We start from the raw sequence: 23,896 nt of genomic DNA, 5'->3' as shown, positions 1-23,896 counted from the left end.
TAATCCCAGTCCAGGGTCAGACCTATGTATAAGCAGACTTGAGGCCTTCTACATGTTCTTCCAGCCTCCCTAAAAGCACATTATAACAGGATTGGCTACAGCTCAGAGAGCCAAATAAAAAATACACTCAATATGATCACATCACATTTAGTTTATGTCATGATTGAGGTTTTTCTTCAACAAATGGCACTTGGGAGACTTGGTGTCAGAAAAAGAGCTGCATCAGCCGCTGAGAGAGTGGCAAAGAATTTAAAATAAAAGTTCAGAGCACATTTTTGATTTCATCAGGAGGTCTGAGGATCCTTCATGATGTCCCTCAATCTCGTTAGCACTTCATTATTTGCTGTCAAACGTGCCTGCACTGCAGCCATGGTAAAGGTCAGCCCAAGGCCTCTGAAGAGCACCAGAGACCTTTCAAATTTTTGATTTCTGTTTTTTTTTTCTTTAATTTTTTTTTTTATTTTTCAGAAGAACAAAGAGGGATTGTGAGCCAACCGTTTCGCAATGCGAAATAGAAAATTGAATAAAAATCACGAATTTAGCTTCTTTCCCTGCAAGCTGCAGTTTGCCATCCCCACTACAGAAAGTTGTGGCTTTGGATTTTTGGACTCTCATGACGGAGGTACAGCTTTATTAATTTATTTGTGGCCACCATTGCCATGGAAGCAATTAAAATACCACAATTCCTCAATTCTGGCATCTGAGAGACAATCAGACAAGAAAAGGAAGGAGATACCCAGCTATAAAAAAAGAAAGCTGGTGTTTACAATCAGTGATGTGACTAATCAGCTGTGATGGGGAAAAAAATGGCAGAAAAGCTCTGTAACACTTTAATTGGTGTTTTGAGAAAATATTATGGGTTTTTTTTTTAAGTTTGCCAGAGCGAGACTGTGTTTAATAAATAGGATGATTAGGGTCTTTTCATATTGATATTTTTTCTCCCTTCCTGGTAATAGCAGCCTAATCTCAGAGTAACAAAGACAGGTTCACAAGATCTTGTTTCCCTGGAAATTTGAGGCCTGACTTCCTGGGAAGTTGGGGAGGATAAAGGAGCCTTTTGCTCCTGCAGAGAATTTCTGAGAAAGGCTGCAAGGTGAGGCAGGCACCAGGGATGCTGGTATTGGTATTCACAGCTGCAAGCAGGGATGCCTCCTATGGATTAAGACCCACAGGAGCTTAAATTTACCCAAATATCTGTCTAATTTTGTGGTTTTCATGTCCTCCTTGTCTGTACTGCTGTGCTCTGTGCCACATTAACCACGTGCTTTCAGAGATTAGGATCAAGAGCTTGGTCCCAGTGCCTGGCTAAGCAGTTTTGTATTACCCCAACAACACCTGACAGCCTTAAATTAGGACAACTGTCCCATTAAGGGACTCCCTGCATGTCTCTGGTGCAAAAAGTTGTGCTCATCCCCCGGGTTGTTGCATTTGGAGGCAGAGTTGTGCTCCTGGCTGAGCTCTCCAGGTGCTCAGTTCCTCACCTGCTGGGTGAGCTGGAGTTGTTTGAGGTCTTTGCCAGCTCAGTTACCTGGGCTGGAAGGAATTCAGGAGCACCCCCATGAGCAGGACACCTTCGGATCTGCAGGGTGGTGGCTGTGGAAAGCAGGGACACGAGCCAGGGACAGCTGCCCCTTGTCACCTTGGATGAGGTGTGTGGGTCCCTTCCCCACTGAGTGAAGAGATTTTTTATCTCTTTGTTTGTTTTAGGTACATCCTTGATATTCTGGGTGCAGGCTCTTACTGGTATTTATGGACCCTGTTCCTACAGAAATACTTTGAGGATGTGGAATGTAGAAAACAAAACAAAAAAAATAAGATAATGTTAAGATACAAGACAGTGGCAGCACCTTCTACTGTACAAACACATTTCTGTTTCAAATGGGTTTTGGTTCTGTTCCTTTGTAACTATTATTAGAACTAATTTCAAGATTGTAGCTTCCAATGCCTTTTTCAGAGAGAGACGTGGAGTAAAGTACCTGTCTGTGGCAGAAAAGGAAAAAAAGAGAGCTGCAGAATGGAGAATAATGGTGTTTGAACCAAAAGGAAAAACGCTGTGTATGTGCCGTTAGATGCAGCCTTTTTGTTTGCACTTCATTTGATTATCAGTATTTTCTGCCATCTCAGGCATTAATACTCCCTGCAGGGAGGGGCAGGGTTCATAGCCTTTTCAAAGCAGCACTAATGAGTGCCTTTAACTTAATAAAATGATCATTTGCCAACTACTTACCATAATGTGAACTAGATGCTTTCAGTCCAGAGATTAAAAGGAGTTTTCTTTGCAAAAGCACTGCAGTTGCTCCTACTGCATAAGTAATATACAAATATATATAGATATATACATAATGTTCATTGGTTATTGTTTTTGAAATCTTGAGGTCTCTTAAAATAGGTTGGAAGGAGTTGTTAGAGTCTATATTGTTTCAATAATCTATGGATTATCACTCTCTAAATACGCAATGACATAAAAGGCAATAATGCCTTTTATGGATCCCATGTGGCCTATTACACTAATGATCCATGAATAATGGGGTCACGGGATGAGTTTTGAACAGTGCCTTTCTTTGTTACTTGTTTTTCTCATTTATTTACCCAGGAAAATTCAGTTTTAAGTGTCTGCTTTTCAGCAAGGTCCTACCATTTACTGAGTTTTCACGTGAGTTAATGGACACCAAAAAGGTCAAGTGACTTCCCAAAGGTTACACAATGAGTCACTGGATTTGTCCAGGATAAAATACAAGAACCTCTGAGTTCTCTGCCTCTAGCTCTGACTGATGCTAAACCTGAGAGGTTTTGGATCAGCCTGACCTCCAATAAATCTCTGTTCCTGCTTTGAGGAGCAGTCACAGCTTGGTGCTCAGTGGAGAAATCTGAAGCTCCTGGAGCACCATTTCCCATATTTCTCAGGGAAACAACCAGAAGGAGCAGGAGTGATGCACACAAGCTGCTTTGGTCCCTGTGACAGAGATTGTCTCTTGAATAAAACCAAACAGCATGGATTTAAACAACACATGGAAGCCCAAACCCACAGCTCACCCAAAGCCAATCCAAAACAGGAGCCTTTGTTTAGAACTCTTTATGTTTCCTACCTTCCAGCAGTGGTGCTCCTTTGGAAAACTCCACATTATTCCTCTTGGTTAAGCAGTAGGAGTTGCCTCATCCCAAGGAGAGCCTTGGCACAGCTCCTCCAGGCCCTGCAGAGGTGGAGGCTCCGTTCCAGAGGGTGAGCTGTGTCCTGGAGAGCATCACCAGCTTCTTCCGGATGCACTGCTGCACAGGATGAGCACAGCTCACTGTTCCTGCCTCCTCTGCCAGGAGGAGAAGGGTTCATGTGCTGAGCTGACACTGGGAAGTGAAAAATTCCATGCCTAGGGCAGGTCTCTTACCTGGATTTGCCCACGTTTGCTCAGCTGCAAAAATGAGCCCCCTTTTGGTGCCCTGTCTCTCCTGGTTTTGTGTGTGCACAGAGCTCTGCAGCTCCAAGGGGTTCATTATTATTGTTTTTATTATTACTAACTGCAGAATATTATTTCATGCGTTTAATGGAGTATAAAGCAATTACAGAATGTAAGGGACTACGGAAATACAGAAAGATCTGCCTGGAATAATAATTTGATTCTGAAACTTTGTTGCTTAAAGACTTCAGGGTAAAATTGTAGTACAATATATGAGCTTTTCATGAAATGACTCCCATTACTTTGAGTCTAAATGGACAAAACCTACATAACACATGGAAAATTTTCATTTAATTAGCAAATATTTTGTATTAGGGTATAGCTGTCAAATTCTAATTTATCAAACAATGTTCAGCAATGAGCTGGAAGTGTTTCTAGCACTCGTGCTTCCATATTTATACTCCTCTGAGCTGCAAATCCTATCAGCTGCTTAACTGAAAACACATCAGGTGAATGCTGCTGCTCCTGGGTGCAGGAGCACTGCAGAATATTCCTGAGAAATCAGACAAGGCACCTCTGATGCAGCTGCATTTCAGTGCTGCTGACATCTGGTGCTGTCTGGGGGTGGCTGAGCACGCTCAGGGAAAGGAGCTGAGGCCGCCGAGCGCGTTCGAGATGCTTCAGCAGGGAAGGAGGACACTACTAATTAATTAATTAATTCATTCATTAACGTGGCTCACGACTCCTTAAGCTGTGCCTCCACTCTGTAAACACTCTGCTCTTCGCTTGCTCTGCCTGGGCTCTGAGCAAGTCAAGGCTGCTGCTCCCTGTGAGGGCTCAGTGCCTGCAACCACCTTCCCAAAAATCAGATTTTAGACCCTCAGTGCTGGGGAGAAGCCACACAAAGCCTCTCTGGCAGCTGCACACGCTGATCAAGGCACTGCCTTTTAAACAGTTTGGCTTATAATTATATCTTTACAGCTAACTGGGCTATCCAAATGATTTTCCCCTCTCCCCCTCCCCAGGTCTACTGACCTGCGGCTAATGAGATTTGTGCTTCGATTAGTTGTAGAACATAAATTAACTAATCAATGAGAATGGATTCACATCCTTTCTTGTAAAAGAGCTCTGCTGCAGTGATCTGTATTTAATATTCAAATCAATTTCAAATTCTCAGGATGATTCTGCTAATATGGCAGGCTGGGACTCGCAGCATCTGTATCCTTGCCACAACCTGTAAATGTGGGATGTTTATGGAATTGCCCACTGACCTCCAAAGCCTTCTCTGGTCTCATTGATTTACTATTTCACTTAATAGTGATGATGAGAAGCTTAGGGGCTGGCAATGAAGCTGGGAAAGGCATGGGAGAGAACATTTTCCTTTCCTTTACAAGGGTGTTAGGGCTAAGCAGAAGTCCCAGGGCTTTGAAAAATGCTCTTTTGGTTTGGGCTGAACATTTTGGGTCCATTTTATTCCACCTCAAATTTCTCTTGTTCTAGGGATGAGGGTGAAAAATGGTTATGGCCAAAAAGCAGTTTCCTAAGGATGAGGTTCTTTAGTTTGCTTTCAAGGTAGAGAGAACTTTATCTTTTGCCTTGCTGTAATTGTCTCATCTGTACAATTAACCAGCATCTTGGCATAAAATGTGAAAATTTGTACAGTTTTCAAAGCATCTGTGGCCTTTATGGTACAAGTTCTGTTAGTACTGAAGCCACAGAAAATTAAATGTTCCCCAAAGAACTTCCAGATGTGTTTTATTCTAATAGGGTCATTATACAGTAAATTAAAAAGCAGGGTAAATGGAACTGTAAAATTTAAATTAGTCTAAAACCACATCTCTTTGCTTTGAACATTCATTTGTGGGGTTGCATTTGCAATAAATGTGAATTAGGCAGCTGCAATAACTGTTAATCATATATTTATAAAATAGTAATGAGGAAATGAATAGCAGAGTAAGACAGCTGCACATTTCTCTAATAGTATGTCAACTGTGAACATAATAAGATGTAGAAAATTGTTTGGTGTTATGCTGATAATGCAGCTGAATGTAAGAGATCACTTCAACCTCTTAACTTTACAGGAAATTATATATAAAATCCATAAAAAGCCATAATAATACATTAGGCCTCTGAATTGTAGTCAATGTTTTTCTTTGCTTTGATTTTTCTGAAATGGGCCATACTTTTCCCAAAGTAATCTGCCAAAGATCACTGAGGCTTTTGTTTCAGTCTGCACTTTATTCACCATCTTGCAGTTTCATTTAAAAGACAGTGCTTCTGAAAGCCAAAAGTGCTCCTGTAACTCCCCTGCTCCAGGAATGCTCCCACATCCCTCTCCTTGAAGAGTTCTGCCAGGTTTTGAGCACCCCACCTCTGAGCCTCAATGGGGTTATCACTGCTGAGAGCAGGGATCCAATTCAGATCCCCACACAACGTGTAGCAAGATGGGAAATTTAAATTTGACACACATATATATATAAAAATTATATATATATAATGTAAAATTATATGTAAAATTTTATATATATAAAATTATAGTAAATTATATAATAAATTCGATTATTATATATATATTATTTTTATATATATATTCGATTATATATAATAAATATAAGAAATTGTATATTATATAAACTATATATATAAAATTATAAATATATGAATTTCAGATAATTTATATTTTTGCATATGTACTTATCTCAAATATATTTATCTATTTTATAAATATATAATTATATCTATAATTTTCTATTTATATAGATACATAAAATTATATCTATAAATTTATATATATTATTTCTATATATAATTTTATATATAATTTTATATAATTATATATAATTTTATAGATATAATTTTATAGATATAATTTTATAATTTTATATAAATCTATATAATTTTATATATATTTTATAAAATTATAGATATAATTTTATATATACATATATACATACATATATGCATACATATATATATACATGTATATATATATATATATATATATATATATATATATATATATATATATATATATTTGAGAGTAGTAAAGGGTTGGTGACCTGTCTCTCTTTCTCAGATTTTGTAAAATTATAAAGAGGTTGAGATAATTGCAAAAAACTAGTCAAACCACCCAAACCCTAGAAATAAATAGAAATCTTTGAACAGCCCTTTAGCTCTGCTGCTTGTGCCAGCAGATGTTGCAGCCTGCCCCCGTGCCAGGTGCTGCTCACTTGCACTTGCAGTTTTTAACCAGCCCTAATTGAATTTTGCAACAGGATTGGGGTGAAGAGGAGAATTACAAAGCTAACAGGAAAAAAAATTAGGCAAGTGCTGGGCTGCAAGCTGCCAGGCAGGGAGTAGGTGCTAAATGTGAAATGGGAAGGCTGCCATAGGAAATGTCACTTATCAGAGTGGCAGGACTTTGCAGGGAAAAGCAAAGGAAGAAAGGAGGGACCCAGTCCCAGCCCTGGCTGATGCTCCTGGGATTTAATCAGCTCTTTAATGTGGCTTTGGAAGTTGGGTTACAACCCCCCAGTTTTAACCCACAGCTGCAGGGTAGAGCTTAGTGGGGAGTGTGGGGTTACCTGATCCCCAAAGCAACACCACAGGGTAGCAAATAAACCCATGTTTCATGGAAAACCCCCATGGAGTACATAATGAAATCATGTGTGATCTGATTGAAAATGTGTGATTTTACTGTAAATAGTTTTGTCTGCTTTTACCATAATGTTTCTTGCAGTACCACGCTGCAATGTATTTTTGATTTTTTAATGCTCTTACATCTTGAATGACACCACCAGCCCCCTCCAATTTTTTAAAATACGGAGAGGAAGGGAGACTGAAGATCTCATAATCATCAATTTCCCAGCCTAAAAGCCTTTCAGAGCACAGAACCCACGACAGACTCGAAAAGTCAGTCAGTGAAGGAGGAGTGAACCCTCTCTGGGCAGAAAAGAATTTTCAATTAGTCCTGTTTGTTTAAAGGGGAGGTGAGGGGCCACCAGAGGTCTGGGTGGCCTGGCCAAGGTCAGGAGCTCTGCAGCACCATCAGCTCTGTTGACCTGGAAAACCTTTCTGGGCACTCGCTGGACATAACCTTTAGCCTTCATCAAGCTGTTGCCTTTAATACCCAAGGCTTTTATTTTATTTTATTTTATTTTATTTTATTTTATTTTATTTTATATTTTATTTTATATTTTATTTTATTTTATTTTATCTTATTTTATTTTATTTTATTTTATATTTTATTTTATTTTATCTTATTTTATTTTTTTATAATTTTATTATTTATTTCATTTTTTATTTTATTTTATTTTCAGATGGGAGGTGGCACAAATCTTTTTGGCCATCTTAAAAACTATAAAGCTATGGCACAGTGGCCAGATAGGAGCAGAAAATGTCCTTGGTGTAACCTTATCAAAGGAAATGTTGTTCATACAACATCACCACATTATCCTGAGCTCTCACCAGAGGCAGAAAGAGGGAGGATACAGATGGAGACATAGATATAGAGATGCATTCAGGTCGAATTCATCCTATAAAATTTTGGCCTTTTACATGCCAAAACAAAGCAAAAAATTGTTCTTATTAAATATAAATTAAAGGGTAAGCAGTGGAAAATGGGTTGTTTTCAAATCTTTCCTTTTTTCTTCCTTCTTTGAAACAGACGGTTCAATTCTCTGGGAGAAGCAAAGTTCAAGCTCTCATTTCCCACTGTACATTTCTGTGTTAGTGCCTCACAAAATAGCAGTTCATTTCTGGAAATCCTATTACTGTCCACACTCAAGCAGCAACTTTAACAGATACATCTGTTACCTGGCAGCTTCTTCCTACACAACTCCCACCTCTGAGAGTTAAAGCTTATAGTTTTAAAAGGAAAATTGAAATAGGCCAATTTTGAACAATGCACATTTTGGGGGCTGGGGGGAGAAAAAGAGCACATGCCACTGTCAGCTACAAGAGCCTCATCTCGCCTTGCTTTCGGGTCTGGGCAGACAGGGAAAGCAGAGTGGTGCATTATCATTATCTCAGAGATGTTTATTTGGTGTGTGGACACTCCACCAAAGAACTGATGCGATCAGAAAGTTAAAATATATGGGCTGGAAATACAAATTCATTAGACGTACACAAAACGTATGCTGCAGTGGATCTGTCACTTAAATTAGATTTTGACAATTATATGGATGGTCTGGTTGAGATGACATACGATTTGCCCACTTTGTGCCATGATTTAATTATTGCAAAAGATGTGTGGAGTTAGGACAGGACCCTGTGGTTCTCTCGTGGCCCTGAGCTGAAGTGGGGCTGCTCCCTCTCTCATACTTGGTGTTTGCTGCCTGGAAGATTTTTGTGTGTTTACATACATACATATATATATATTTGAAATGTACATAATTTTATATTTTATCATGGAATTAGTGTGTGCCTGCAGCCAGGGGAACTGATGCAGATCTTTCCACTGACCTCAGCAGGGCTGGGCCTCGCTCCTTGCTTGTGCATCGCCCTTGGGGTGCTCCTCATGGAAACCACAGATTTTGCCATTCAGGATCCAAAGCAGAGCCAGGTGCTCCCCAGGCTGCTCCAGCCAAGCCCAGGTGATTTTTCCCCGGTCATGAGCACAGCCATCCTTTTCCTTGCCATCCTGGTGCAGGAGAAGGATGTGATGTGTCGGAACCCAGGAAATTCCTCTGGCTGCCCTGGAGGACTCGAGCCCCAGCCCAGGGGGCTCAGAGACCCTGGCACAGAGCCCAAGACCCCTGTGCCTTTGATTTAGCCCTTGGAAAAAACAATTACCAACCTTATATGAAGAATTACAAGCCACAAGAGTTTAAGTAGAATGATAGTGAATTTATCACAGGGTGAAAAATAGATTGTTGGGGCTTTTAGAATGAGGTTCAGGGAGCAAGATGGGAGAATCTGGGCATGTCCAGTCTTTCTCCTTCTTCTTCTTCTTGGCCTCCATCTTCTGCTGTGATGGTGGCACTTTTAGATTGGTTTAGAGTAGAAGTTCACTGTCTAACATAGGTGATGGGTATTGGAAAGTAATTGTAAATATTGTACAGGTAGTTTTTAGTATAAAGACATAACACTGCCCTGGGGCAGGCAGAGTGCCTGGAACTGTCCTGCTGGACGGACCTCAGCTGGACAGGAGAAAGAATTTTATAGGTAAGGAACAATAAACAACCTTGAGACTGAGAACTGAAGAGCTCTGACTCCTTCTTCAAGTGCTGGGCAGGGAAAAGAGATTTTCTAACACATCTTGGGGTCAGTCTGAGCAGCGAGAGACCCCGAGAGTGCTGGGTCTCCATCTCCTCTCTCTTGGGATGCTGTGGTGGTCCTGAGCTGAGCTGGGCCGTTCCAAATTTGCAGAAACATCTTCTCCCTCCTCACCATCCTTCCAAGAGACATCACCAGTGACACCCTGCCAGTTCCAGTGTGTCACTCTGGGAGTGAGGCCAGCCCCTGTGTGTGAGCATCTCCAGATGTTCCTACGAATCCTGGCTGGAATCCTTGCTCTGGAAATGGAAACTCTGCAGGAACCAAGAGGGTCTCAGCTCCTCCACGCTCCATCCTTGCTCTTGCCTGATGTTCATGAGCAGTATTTATTCATGTTTCAAACATGCATAAAAAATGCAGCATCAGGCACGAGCATTTAGACAGAAAAACGATGGTGGCTCCTCTGTCTGAACGTTGAGCACATATTAAAACCCCCCAACTATTAAAATGGAAGCATGATTTGATAACTTCTTGCAAATGCAGTAAATGCCACTTCTTACAAATGAACACTAGCAATCAATTTAATTTCTCAAATAAAATGATTAAATTGCCGTTATTGTGGAATCATTATTTTATTGCTGAAACCTTTTAAAATGTTAATTATTGTGCCCCTTCAAAAGCTTTCATCTTGTCTGACTTTGCTCTTATAGAAAAAAGTGTCTCCTGGTTGTGACTTGCAAATTGAATGAAAATTCATGCTTTACCTTTCCTCTCTCTCTTTTTTTTTTTTTTTTAACACCTGCAACTGTTCTCCTTGGCTGTAATATTTATATGAATTTAACTTTAATTTTTCTCTGCTTTCATCTTCTGAATTAGTCAGTATAAAGCATAGATCACTCCTTCTCTGCTGCTTTCCTGTTTATTTGCTTTAACAATAGATTCATTAACTAGATTTTGGTGCTCAAGCTATGCGGACACATCCATTTCAAAGGAGGCTTTAATGGCATTTCATATTTTTCTACATTAAGGAAGATTAAAGTATATTACAATACCCTTTACTGCTCTATTTTCTTCATTTTAGAAGTGGTCAGTTTTTAAATTTTTTTCCCTCTTTCTTTCATCTGCAGTGTTCAATAAATTGTCCAGGCCTTTCAGATGATAGTTACAGCAAATTGAGTTCCATATTACAACTCTGAACCATTGTTTAGCCCATCATCAGTCAGATAAAGCACTCCTATTCACACAGGACATCAAAAGAACAAATATATGTTCAAAGTGGCTAAAAAGATTACTGTGACTTGGATATATCATTTTGTTAATTGTTAGTGATTATTCTGCTGGTCTAGAGGTGGTGAATTTGCTGACTCTGAGCTCATGCTTGTGATGTAATCAGAGGGGAATATATAGATATTCACGGCTGGAAATTACACCATTCAAAAAGGGTCAGGTCTATCATCTTCTAATAGCTGGAGGTGGACTAATAGCAACATTTTAATAAGAAGGAAGATGCAGGCTGATGTCTTCATCTCACACGTGTGGAAAGGCGTGAAGTGCTCCGCAGCCTGAGGGTGGTGGTGGGTGCTGAGCCCAACTCAGCCCTGGCTGGGGTGCCCCTGTGAGAACTGGGGCTGTTGGCCAGGTGGGAATGGCTGGAGTTGAAGTTTTTGGGTCCTGCTGGTGGAGAGAGTGATTTGGTTTCTGTGTGTTTAATGCTTTCCACTCCAAGCTATGCCCTGGTGCTGTTTTAGTGACTCCCAGCACAGGACTGGTCTGTCCCCACAGCTGTGATGGGGAGGTGTTTTACAGGTGGGACACAGAAATATAAAACCTGAGGCCCTTCAAGGTGCTGGAGAGAAACACCCAAGCATCCATCCCTGAGCTAAAAACCCAGAGAAGAAAACAACAGAATAACCCCACTAGAATTTCCAGCTCCCAGGCACTCATGCTTTCCTCTTCCACCACTGGCACTTGAGTATCTCAATAAAAACATGCATATTTGCAGGATATAAAAGAAACACTTTGCAGGTTTCTGCTCTTCAAAGGTGATTTTGGGAATCTTGCAAATGCAAAAAGCTTAAGGAGGAAATTCTGAGCGGGTGCTGCCTGCAATTGCAGGCTGCATTTCTTTGCTCGTGTGTTTTACCCTGCACTGGGTAAAATGGAAAGGCAGCACTGAGAATGCCTGAGCATATGAAAGGCTGGAAGACAGATTTTCCAACAGAACAATTGCAGGGTGTAGGTTTTAGGCAATAAGCAGGTAGCCTCGTTCTCTCAAAAGAAGAAAGAAAATAATGGAAAACTGTAACATTCATTTGGAGGCCTCAAAGGCATAAAAAACCCAATTCCAACTGTTATAGGTCCCTGCAGGAGTCTACAAAGGAACTAAGCTTTTTAAGTAAGAAAACTAGATTTTGGCCCAGAGGGCCCTGTCATTGCTGCTTAATAGATGAAACTCTTTTGATACAAATATGCTGTTTACTTCTCAGCTTCAGCTTTCATAAAATATAACCTTTTTATGATTTACGACCCCTGAAAAAGTGCAGGATGGATTTTTAGCTCTGAATTGGTTGAATGTCAACAAGAAAAATATAGATAACATATAGAAATAGCAGGGTGTTAATGCCACACAAAATGATGAAATTATTTTGGTTTAGAAAAGTTAAGTTTGTTCTTAAAGTTCTTGCTGAGTGAAACTGAGGAAAGGGTTTGCTGGTAAAGCCATGGGAGGCTTTGCATGATGCAAAATGTTATGGAAGGTTTGGATGGGATTCTGGGAAGGAATTGTTCCCTGTGAGGGTGGGCAGGCCCTGGCACAGGTGCCCAGAGCAGCTGGGGCTGCCCCTGGAAATGTCCAAGGCCAGGTTGGGCATTGGGGCTTGGAGCAGCCTGGGACAGTGGAAGGTGCCCCTGCCATGGCAGGGGTGGAACTAAATGAGATTTAAGGTTCCTTCCAGTCCAAGCTGTTCAGAGCTTCTCTGCCTCCTTTTTGCTCTAAGACAGCATTTGTTTGCCTGGAAATTGTAAAACCAGTGACACAGAATTGAGATGGGGCTTCAGGGAGGGACAAACTGTTCAGTGTGGCTGGTGACTCCTCAGGTATTGGCCCAAAATAAGTTTTATTCAAGTGACCGCTTCAGATTCATTATTTTAATGGGAAATTAAAGTTTAAAGACTTGTTCCAAAGCTAAACTTTTATAAAGACTCTTCTAATTTGTAGTGATTATCAAAATAAAACTGAAATTATCAGAAGTGGTGTAATCTCCCTTCTTTATTTGCCCAAGGTTTTTTCTTTCCTCTTGATAACCATATGGACAAGTTGTAATGTATAGACATGTTCTACTGTATTGGCCAGTGATTGAAAAGAAACACAAATAAAATGTTGGTGTTGTGAAATGAAAAAGAAAGTACTGGAGCTTTGAAGACTGAGACACAAATGTAAAGATGAGAGAATAACTGTTGCCAAGAGAATTGCACTTTTTTCCACACTGTTTTCCTCTTTGTGTTATCTTTTTTTGCAGCTTCTTTGCCTGGCATTAACAATGTACTTGTTTTCCAGGTGGCTTTTCTCCTGTTGTTTGTGAACCTGCTGAACAACAACACAAAAAAAATGTTGATTTTTCTGGATGCTTGGGGAAATAGCCTGATCCCAGACAAATTGCCCGGGAAGTCTCAGAAATGACTTAGCCTGCCACAGAGGCAAGGTTGTAAAAATTGAAAAGGTTTTCACTTTTGACTCTTCCAACTGTTGCAGAAAGAGACATTTTCTGGTGTATGGTCTCAGAAAACTGTCACCGAGCAAATTAAAATAACAAAAATATCCATCTGTGAACCCTCACACCTCCAGCTCTCCTGCCCTGCTCTGTCTCAGGGAATTAAGCAGCCAGGGTGTGCATGGTGTGCTCAGCAATGGTGGCTGGCACCCAGCAGCTGCAGGGCTTCTACAGAAAATATTCCCAATCCTGGTGCTGGAAAACACAATATTCCACTGGTCTGGAAGCTCCCTGCTCTGCATGACAGAAAAGAGGAAGGGAAATGAAAGGGATAGAAAGGCACAGGAAAAGCAGGGATGCTGGAGTGCTGTCTGTCCTTCAGAGCTGCTTACACAGCTCTGGAGGATTTTTGTGGGGTCTGAGCACAGGAGAAGAACCTGGAGCTCTGATTTCCCAGTTCCTGGTGCAGCCTGATGGGCTGGGAAGGGATCTGCAAGAGCCAGGCCAAGGCTGCCCAGGACAGGATGCTCTGCCTGAGAATTGTCCATGGGATATCTGGGATCCTCTGCTCTCTGGGTTTTAGCTCCCAGTTATGAGGCTTGACTTTCCTAGAGGTGGTTGAATTAAGCAGGATGAGCTGTCTCCTCTCCTTCACTGATTTCTGTAAAGCCTGGAAGGTTTTGAGCATGTGGCTGAAGTTTAGTGTGTGGTTTAAATGCTTACCTGGGTGCCCCTGTCCACTTCCCATTAGCCAATCAGTCAATACCTGCACAGAACTTTGACAATCCCATGGAGGAGGAGGAAGAAGGGAGGCAGACAAACTGGGCATCACCCAGGAGTTGCTTGGGAGCACAGACAAGGCAAATATTTGCTTGAGGGGATCTCTGAAAGCACCAAACCAAAGAAATGCTGCAGGTCTGTAGCTGGCTCTTGGAGATGAGAAGTACAGAAAACTTCAGCTAAAACTAATTTAGTAACAGTAATTTTGACTAAGAATACTTTTTGAGCTTTTCACTTCTGCTGTTTCCATGGGTTGGTCTCTTCCTAAGTGTACATACTAATGAAGATAAGAGGGTTTATATATTCTATTCTATTCTATTCTATTCTATTCTATTCTATTCTATTCTATTCTATTCTCACTGGAGAGGTGTTGGTGATGTATTTTTAACTGCAACAGTGCATCTGATCTGCCCCCATGCCTTTGGACTTGGACAGACACATTCATGGACATTGCAGCAATATGGATGAGCTTGGACTGCATTCAGCCTGGAAATGACCCACACCATGAACCCTATCAGCAGCACATTTTCACACCTATCAGCCTTGGAACTGTGCAAACAAAAAGGAATTCAGCAGCAGGCTGGTTTGTACCTGCCTGGGTAAGAGAAGGATAGAAAATATCACCTGTTCCTTCCAGGGTCAGTCCTGTCCCTGCTCCCAGCCTTTCTCAGTCACCTCCCTGCCATGTCTTCCTCTCACTCAGATTGAGAATCTTTTTTGAGGGTGTTTGGGAGCTATTTATGAGGAATGGGGTTTCAGGAACATGCAGTTTGCTTGCAGTTATCCATGTGAAGGTGCAGTCTGGCCATTGCAGGACTTTTTCAATGGATGTGCTGTAGCCAGGATCACTCATTGCTCCCAGTCACCCCTGGCTCATCATGAGCTGCTGTCAGAGCAGGGTTTAACTGCCATGCACAGTCCCAAAGCCTGTAGGGGATCAGGTATTATTAGAGTGTTCCCCTTTGATGCTAGTTTCAGATACAAATCATAACATTGGCAGCTGGAGCAAGTGATCCTCCCCTGGGTTTGCATGGAAGAGTTGCAGGAAAATTTACTGACTCACAGAAAAGTCACCACCTTTCTTATCATTAGGAGCTCATCCATAGCCATTTCAACCTACCTTTCCCAAAGTGCTTTCCTGTATCTTCAAGTAACCAGCTGATTCTAATATTTACTCCAAAAAGATGTTTCACCTTCCCTTCAGTTCTTTTTTTTTTTTTTTTCTTTTTCCAGTGTATAGCAATTTTTACCTGGTTAATTGGAGCTTGCTTTTGATTGAGAAAAATCTCTGCTTAATAAGGATTCAGCTAAAACCTGACATCTAAAAGCTGAATGCCAAATGGCAAGTCTGGTGCTGTGATTCATTGGTGCTGGGGGTGTTCATTTTACTTGGGGAGCTCATTTAGCTGAAGGCTCTGTGCTTATCTCCTGCTCAATGGCCTTTGGAGAAAGAGAATTTACTTTACTTGTCTACTTTGAGGATTTCTGCTGGAAATTTGGTAGTGTTTCATTTTCAGGTGGAAAAGCAAAGGACTATTCAGATATTCTCTTGAAGCTGTTCTGAAAAGTGGCTCATAATGACAGAATCAGAAAGGTCACATGCTATTTTCTTTCCATAAATCTGGCAGTGGAAATATTACAGGTTTTCCTGGTCTTTATCCTCTCTCTTGCTGCAGTGAGGGTGTCAGATTGGGTTTGGCTCCTGTGGGGCTCCAAATGCTGGAAATAAAATGCAGAGCACAGAGTGCTGCTCCTTTTCATTAGAGACTGGGATTGGGAATAGCAACTGGGGGGAGAAGGCTCATCCCAACAGGGATGGGTGAGGAGGATCCTCATAATTCATTGGAAAGGATTCCTTAAAATTCAAGGAACATGAAGGATGACAAACCCTTTGCAGCCAGGCAAACAAGGTGAGCATAAAATTTGGTCTTGAATTTTTGGTCCTGAATTTTTGGTGTTGGAATTAATTTTCTGCTAAGATAAACTGGAAGTTATGGGAGTGTGTGATCTGCTAAATCCCTGTGACCTGGAACTAATAAAAACCAACAAAATTAGTTTCATAGAATTACAGAATGGTTTGGGTTTGAAGGGACCTTAAAGGTGATTTAATTCCCATCCCTGTCATGGGCAGGGACCCCTTCCACTGTCCCAGGCTGCTCCAAGCCCTGTCCAGCCTGGCCTTGGGCACTTCCAGGGATCCAGGGGCAGCCCCAGCTGCTCTGGGCACTCTGTGCCAGGGCCTGCCCACCCTTAAAAGGAAGAATTTCTTCCCAGAATCCCATCCAACCCTGCCTTCTCCAATGAAAGCCATTCCCATTGTCCCATCACTCCATATCCTTGTCCAAAGTCCCTCTCCAGCAGGGAGAGCCCTTTAGGTGCTGGAATGTGCTAATCCCCCTGGGTGTCTTCTGGATCAAACTGAGGGAAGCAAAGACTCCATCTCTAATTTTGAGGGACTATGTTTTTCTTTGAAAAAATAAAGGAAAATAATCTAATGGCTTATAACATGTTGCTCCAGCCATCTGTCAGAAGTCCATAAAAAATCCATCAGGCTCCTTGTTCTGCAATAATGTCTGGTTTTCCCTGGTTTATTAACAAGAGGAGCTGGTGTTTACGAGGGTGGAACCAGGGTGGGGTTTAAATTCTGAGCATGATAATGAGCCCTGAGCAGCTCCCAGCTTGGAGACCCAAACACAACACTCGGGGTGTCCGTGTGTCCTGCCCTGCCCAGAGCAGGGGGAGCCCTGCAGTGAGGGGGTCCATGGGGATTGATTGCTCTGCAAGAGCTGCTTGGGATTATTTCTCCAGACAGGCAACTTCTAAATCTGGTTTTTCCTGAGTGTTGAGGCCACACTTGAGGCTGGTTGTGTTTATGTGAGTGAGTGTGAGCAAATGGCTTTTGGCAGGAGGACAAGCCCCCTCTGTCCCAGACACAAACCTGGCCAGAACCTGGGGTTTTTCACGTGTAATTCATGGCCAAGACTGTGAAATCTGCCAGATTTATAAATTTGTTGGTCAGAGATGGAACTGGGTCAGGATTTAAAGGTACTGACTGTGATTGATCCTATAATACACAGCATAGTTTGCATTTTTAGGACAATTTGACCTTTTTTTTTTAGCTGTGGCCTTGTTAAAAGTCAATTGAGCTCAGTGTCCAGTTTATTCAATTCCTTCTGTGATTTGAGTCAGCATCCATGCTATTCATGTGGACTTGGTTAGTTCCAATTAATCTGGAACCTTAACTGGTATTTCTGTGACTGTGATATCTGATGTGACACATAAGTGAGCATGAATGGAGATCAACAATTTGTTTTGGAGGAACTGTCCTGTTTTTATCCTTTGTTTTTGCTTTTTTTCTGTATTTCTCAGGTTTAACTGTCGTGTGTTCATGATTTTTATATGTTTAAATTCTCTAATTTGCTTAAATTTATTTTCATATACATTTATGTTTATTATATATATATATAATTTATTTAATTATTTATTTATTTGCTCATATTTATATTTATGCCCAATAATGCACAGGTTTGTAAAAGATAACATTTTTGACCCCAAAGGACAATGTCTATAATTCACAGAGCTCTCTGTAAAGAAATATTTACTAATATGGGGCAGTACCTTAATACTTGGGGAAAAAAAAATGATGTGTTAGAGGAATCCCAAGGGAATCACACTTATTTAATACCAAGAGTGAATTTGGTCAATTTTTTCATGGCTGTTTTTTGAGCCAAAGCAAACATCCCAAAATATTTGCTCATGGAAGAAGTCCAGGTGAACTGCACAATTTCTCTGAAGGTTTTGCTTAGTTTTGCTTTGTGTTGTTGGGGATCAGTGACATCACCAGGCCACAGGACAGGTTTTAGTGATGCTGTAGATCCTGTTAGACTCTGTTAAAACCACTGTGAACTAAACATTTGCAACACAGCCAAGGATGTGTCAGGTTATTTTTTATTTTTTCGAATAATTCCTCCACATTTGTGGAAATTAAACAATCCTTTAATATGAAATCATGGTTAAAACTTAATGAAATTGGTATGTATGTTTCACCACTGCAAGTCCATTCCTGATAATGAACTAACAGAGAGTGTGAGACTCTTCTGTGGATTGTTTGTTGGCCTGGGGAACACAAGCAAGGTCAGCCTGAGCTCAAGCCCCTGCACAATTACCACGCCTGGTGTCACTAATTGGCATTTTAATGAAGAGGTCCTGGGTGGATTTTAGTGCACTCCAGAGCTGGGAGCATCATTTCATCAGTAATTCTGCCACCCTGGTGTCCTCTCTCACACCAGCATTCCCTGCTCACCGGGGCTAACCAAGGTAAAACCCAATTTCTGCACAATTCTAATTTAAACCCGGTTTCTCTGTGCCTCTCACTCTCACGGTGCAATGGGGCATTCATAAATGAGATTAAAGCAGCCAATGGCTCACAGATCTCTCCCATTCCTTTGCACTGATATCCTGGAAATCTGAAATTTATTTCAGGCAATTTCAGGGCTCACTTGTGGAGTAGCTGGAAATGCTCCTGTGGCAAAATTGACAAATAACTTACTCTGAGAATTTCCAGTTCTCTTCTGCTGTTGTTATTTCCTGTTGGACTGAGACCTGCAATCACTTACACGTGTGAGTAACAAGCATCTTGCATATATTTACTCTCTCTTGGAAGCATTTGCAGCTTGAGGTTTCTAGAGTAACTGCAGCTCAGGCAGGATTTTTGTTCTCTTTGCAGGGGAAGTGCTTAATTGTGGGCCTGAATCTGGGCCTTACAGTGGAAATAATATCTGTATAAAGGAAATGCTGAGATGAGTAATAAAGAGCAATCTTCCTGTGAGTAAATAAAAATTACAAAAGGAAACAATAATCAATACATTTTATAGTTCAAGAGTTCAGCACATGCTGTTTCAGTACAGTACAATGGATGGGCAGCCTCTGTGGATTATGAATTCCCACATTTATGTGGAAACAGAAGTAAATAACTGAAACAAGAGTCATGTTGCAAGAATGTAAAACCAAGCTGGACTTAATGGTGTGCTATATTTAAAAGAGTGATGTGATCCAAGGAGTATTCACTTTATCTTTTCTTTCAAGCTTGGCTGCCTGCAACCTGCCAGGACCAGCTAATTCAAAAGAAAGCATTTTTCTCTATTCCAGTCGCCAATAAAACACAATATGCACTCCACTTTGTCCACTGAGTCCCAGAGCCTGGTGTTACCAAGCATAAATGTGTTAATGATGTAAATAAACTGCTTTTCTCCTTTGCCTGGACCAGGTAGAGAAGGATCGGGCAAGGCAGTGATGCAAAACACTCCTGCAATTCTTTTTTGCAGGGAACAGATGGCTGAAAGCTTCTTGCCATCTTGTAAAACCTTTTCTCTTTATGAGCCAGGTATAGAAACACCATCAAAAGGCTGGTCTTGCAACACCTATTCAAAACCAGATTTTGTGCATATTTGACCACCTCTCCTCCTTCCCTGCTTCTCCCTCTTTTTCTGCAGTTATCAACCAGGGGCTGAGCTCCAGCTTTGCTCCCTTCCACCTCTCCATCAGAGATGTGGTTTGAGGAGCCCATCAGGGATTCATTTCAGCAAGAAGGATGTTGCAGAGGCTTTGGAATGGTTTATTGGCTCCAGCCTTGCTGCCATGACATCTCTGCTCATCCCCAGGAGGAAAGCAGGGCTGGGTGGGCCTGGTGTCACCTGGACATGGAGGGGTGCAGGGGCTGGCTTGCCCTGATGAGGAGCCAATGTTGAGCAGGATTTTGGGCTGGAAAGGCTGGGCAGTAAGCCTGGATTGTGTAAAACTAAAACTCTCCTTAGCACAGGGTTGCAGGCACCTTGCAAGAGAAGAGACCCTGGTTTGGTTAAAATGTTCCTGTTCTCGGGGATGGATCAGTTTTGCTCTGGGGGATGGTGTGGTTCCAAAGTGAGGAGCCTCATGCATAATGTGGATTTTGATTTGATGAAACATGTCCCATTTTCCAGGTTAGCACTTGTTTTATCCAAGAAAGGCTGTATCTCCTCATGCATTAATGGTCTAGGCTTGTACATCATGTCCATGTGATAATGCAACCCAGGACATTATAGATGAAAAAAATTCTGACATAGATGTACTTTGTAAAATCTATATTAAAAAAGCTGTAATTTAGAAAAATGGTTCTTGCAGTGTCACGTTAAGAATGAACAATTTTGAATAAAAAAACCACCACAAAAAGGATAAATTTTGAGTGCTTGGCTTTGTCAGACAAATACTATCCTTGTAATCTTCATCAAAATCAATCTTATAGAGATAGTAACAGTTGTGCCCTTGTTCTAATATAGCAGAGTCATTTTGTTAATTCCCCTGTATTTTGTGAGGTGCATGGAAAATAAATTTTATGAGCAGGTGCTCGCTTACTTTATATGGGAAGTATTAAATTTGATACCACTTTCCTTTAATAAGCCCAGATAATGGCACAAAATCTGAATCTATTATCACAAGGAAGAAAGTAACAAGGACAGAAAACGAAACAAATGTAATTTTTCTTATTACAACGCTCTCATTTCAAACTTGTGAAGTGTCTGTGCTTTACTTTGTAATAACTACTGTGACTGCATAATACCAGGATAGATATTGTTTAAAAAAAAAAAAAAATCACTGATAGCCTATTCAGGGCTGTGTCTTTGTGTTCTCATGGCAGCCCATCTCTTTAAGTAGGTTGAGTTGAACAACTACCCAGCAGGTGAAAAAAATATTCTGCTACCAGCATATTGCAATCTTTCATTAAATGGTTACCAAATAATCCTAGGGAGTGGTGAGCCAGGAATGTGCTCCTACCTGCTGGCAGATATCTTTGCAAAGTGTGAGGTACCAGTTGTGTGGATACAGAATGATGCTTTGCAATAAAACCCTCTGCATTTCCTCGGGTTCCCTTTCTCCCCCAGCAGCTGTAACATGCTATGAAAATCAGCCAGCAGAACTAACACAAATGGCACAGTAAACATGCAGGCAATGATTTTTTTTTTTTTTTTCCCCAGTGCATACAATATTAGCCATTAGCCTGCAAGCAATGCTGTTGCATTCATATTTAGGGTAATTTTCACACCAATATGGTAAATGCAAGCCAGATCTCTCACCAGGTGGTTTAATGGCTGAGTTCAGGCAAAGAAAAAAACTCTGGTATTCAGCACCAGATTTTGCTGTCAGAAGTGACATAAATTTGTGTACTGTAATTTTTTTTTAGTGGGAAATTAACACAGCTCCTTCATCTGAAGAGAATGGAACTTAAGTGAAATTAAAAATTAAATACATGTAGAAGATGTTTTGTGCATGAAATTTACTGATACATAGCAGCAGTTTCTTTTCCATAGTTCCAAGAGGTGCTATTTGCTAAAGTCTTTAGTTTTAATTTCCTGAGAAAAAAAATCAATAAAAATGTTAACTCGAGTGATAAAAGGTATAGTTTGCTCCTGAGGTGCTTAAGAATTGTGCCAAAGAGTCTTCAGAGCACCCCATAAAGTCCTTCTCTGCTATTGCTCTACATCTTGATGGAGTGCAGTGCTCGCCAAGGTTGCTTGAGGTGATCCCAAATTCTCTCTCCTGTACCCAGATAAACCCTCTGCAGCCTCACAGCCCTGCTGGAAACTGGACTCCAAGTGCTGTCCTAACCCCACTCCTACTGCTTGGTTGGGCTCTGGGATCAATTCCAGTTTGTCTGTGGCAAAAATGTTCATCTTTCCTAAATTTCCTAAAAATGTTCATCTTTCTTTCCTAAATTTCCTAAAAATGTTCATCTTTCTTTCCTAAATTTCACATCCACAGAGCTTCCAGCACCCACTCTCTGCAGGACAGCAATGGGGGGCTAGATGCCCTGAAATGATGTTAACATGGATTCATTCAGCCATCTATCCAAACCCCAACTCTTTCCATACCTAAAAAGAGCAAATCAATTAAGAAATGTGGGCAAGAGAGATAACAAAAGAAAATAAAAAAGAACATCTTTGCTGGGAACTTGGACATAAAGTTTTACCCATTAAGGGGTTTGGGCTGACTGAGTTATTACCTCTGAAAAAACCAGTGTTCATAATGGAAATCCTGACATAGCTGTGTGATTGGCACAGCTATAATTAACTCTGCATTCAGAAGCCTTTCATTAATATTTTAAGGATTTTTTAATTAAAACAATTGTATTAGTTTATGGAAAGTACTCTTTCCCTCAAGTTTTCTCATACAGAGAATACTCAAAATGAATTCCTTTTTTCCTTTCCCTCTTGCTTTCTCGTGAGCAGGTCTCATCCTTCCCTTCATTTTCTTTTATTGCTAGATCCCCATAGCTTTTCCCCAGGCTCAAACATGAAGGTTTTCCCTTTGGATTTTGAGTCTTTTCAGGTTTTGGAAGCTCTGTGGGGCACACCCCATATTTCTGTTCTCTGGGTTGTTTTGTCCCCTGCTCAGAAGCTCAGCCTGGCTGTGCACAGCTGCCCTTCCATCCCTCCCTCCACCAACTCATGTCAGCTCTGTCCTGGGGGATTTCTGGGTGAAGAGATATGTTGGATTTGCTCACCATGCTTGGAAAACCTTTATCCATGGCAACTCTTTCCTTCACAGCCCACTTGGTGGGGCAATCTTGGTTTATGGGTTGTTGTCTAGCTGGGATTGTCCAGGATGGTCTCAAACCACTGGAATAAAACCTTCTCCTCCCCAGTTCTCCTTGGCAAGGCCTAAAGCTGAAGTGATCTGTTAGAAAAATAGATTTACAAATGACATTTGGCCCTGGCACAGAAAACCTGTGGCTGTCCCATCCCTGGCAGTGCCCAAGGCCAGGCTGGATGGGGTTTGGAGCAATCTGGGACAGTGGGAGGTGTCCCTGCCATGGCAGGGGTGGCACTGGATGAGCTTTAAGGTCCATTTCCACCCAAACCATTCTGTGATTTTATGAACAGCAGCCATGCAAAGATGCTGCTCATATTTTAAATATTACTGGCTGTTTCTTACCCACTATGAAAACCATTATTTTTAGCTTGATGTTTGCCATTTTTACTAACTCAAATAAAACTGGAGTTCAGAATATGCCCTTAACATTTCACTTATAAACAAGAGCATATTGATCATGCTTGGTGCAGATGAAACAAGGTTTTCTGTGAGAAATGATAATTTGTTTTGGAAGGAAAGGCTCATGCAGGCAGAGTCTTCAGCAAACTCTGCATTCGACTTTTCAGTATATCACTAAAATGGTGCTAAAATAACATCACTGCTGACATGTAGGTGGGCAGGTGAAATGGTCACAGGCACATAATAAATTGTAGCAGCATATAATAAACCTATTTCTCATGTACCTACAACCTGTATAACTTCCCATCCAGATAATACTTCAGTGTATGATAATTTATTGAGAGACTACATTTCTCATACATAAAACGATTTGTACACAAGAAGAAGCCCAATGTGAATAATTTAACCAACCACTGAGAACTGATAGAAAGCAGAGTCTGCAAAACAAATGAGACCCCATACAGATGCTTCTATTGACTTATACTTGAATTCATTTCATCTTTATTTTATTTCAGCTCTACTTTAGGATTTTTTTTCTGTAATCCTCTGTCCAGAATATGACACGGGTAACTTTTGAGCAGGCTCATCATTTGAATAATCAGCCATTTAGTGACATGTCTAGTTCTGTTTAATGACTGAATCTGTAAAAGTATGACCTCAAGCACTGGTTAACTTTAAAATAGCTGTGCCCACTGCATGACATAGCCAACAGGAAGCCATTAGAGCTCCAGCAATTACCATTTACATCCATCGACGAAGTCCCTATTTTATTTT

The sequence above is a fragment of the Agelaius phoeniceus genome, chromosome 9 (assembly GCF_051311805.1).
Source record: "Agelaius phoeniceus isolate bAgePho1 chromosome 9, bAgePho1.hap1, whole genome shotgun sequence".
NCBI lineage: Eukaryota > Metazoa > Chordata > Aves > Passeriformes > Icteridae > Agelaius > Agelaius phoeniceus.
Note: the sequence above shows the minus strand (reverse complement) of the source record.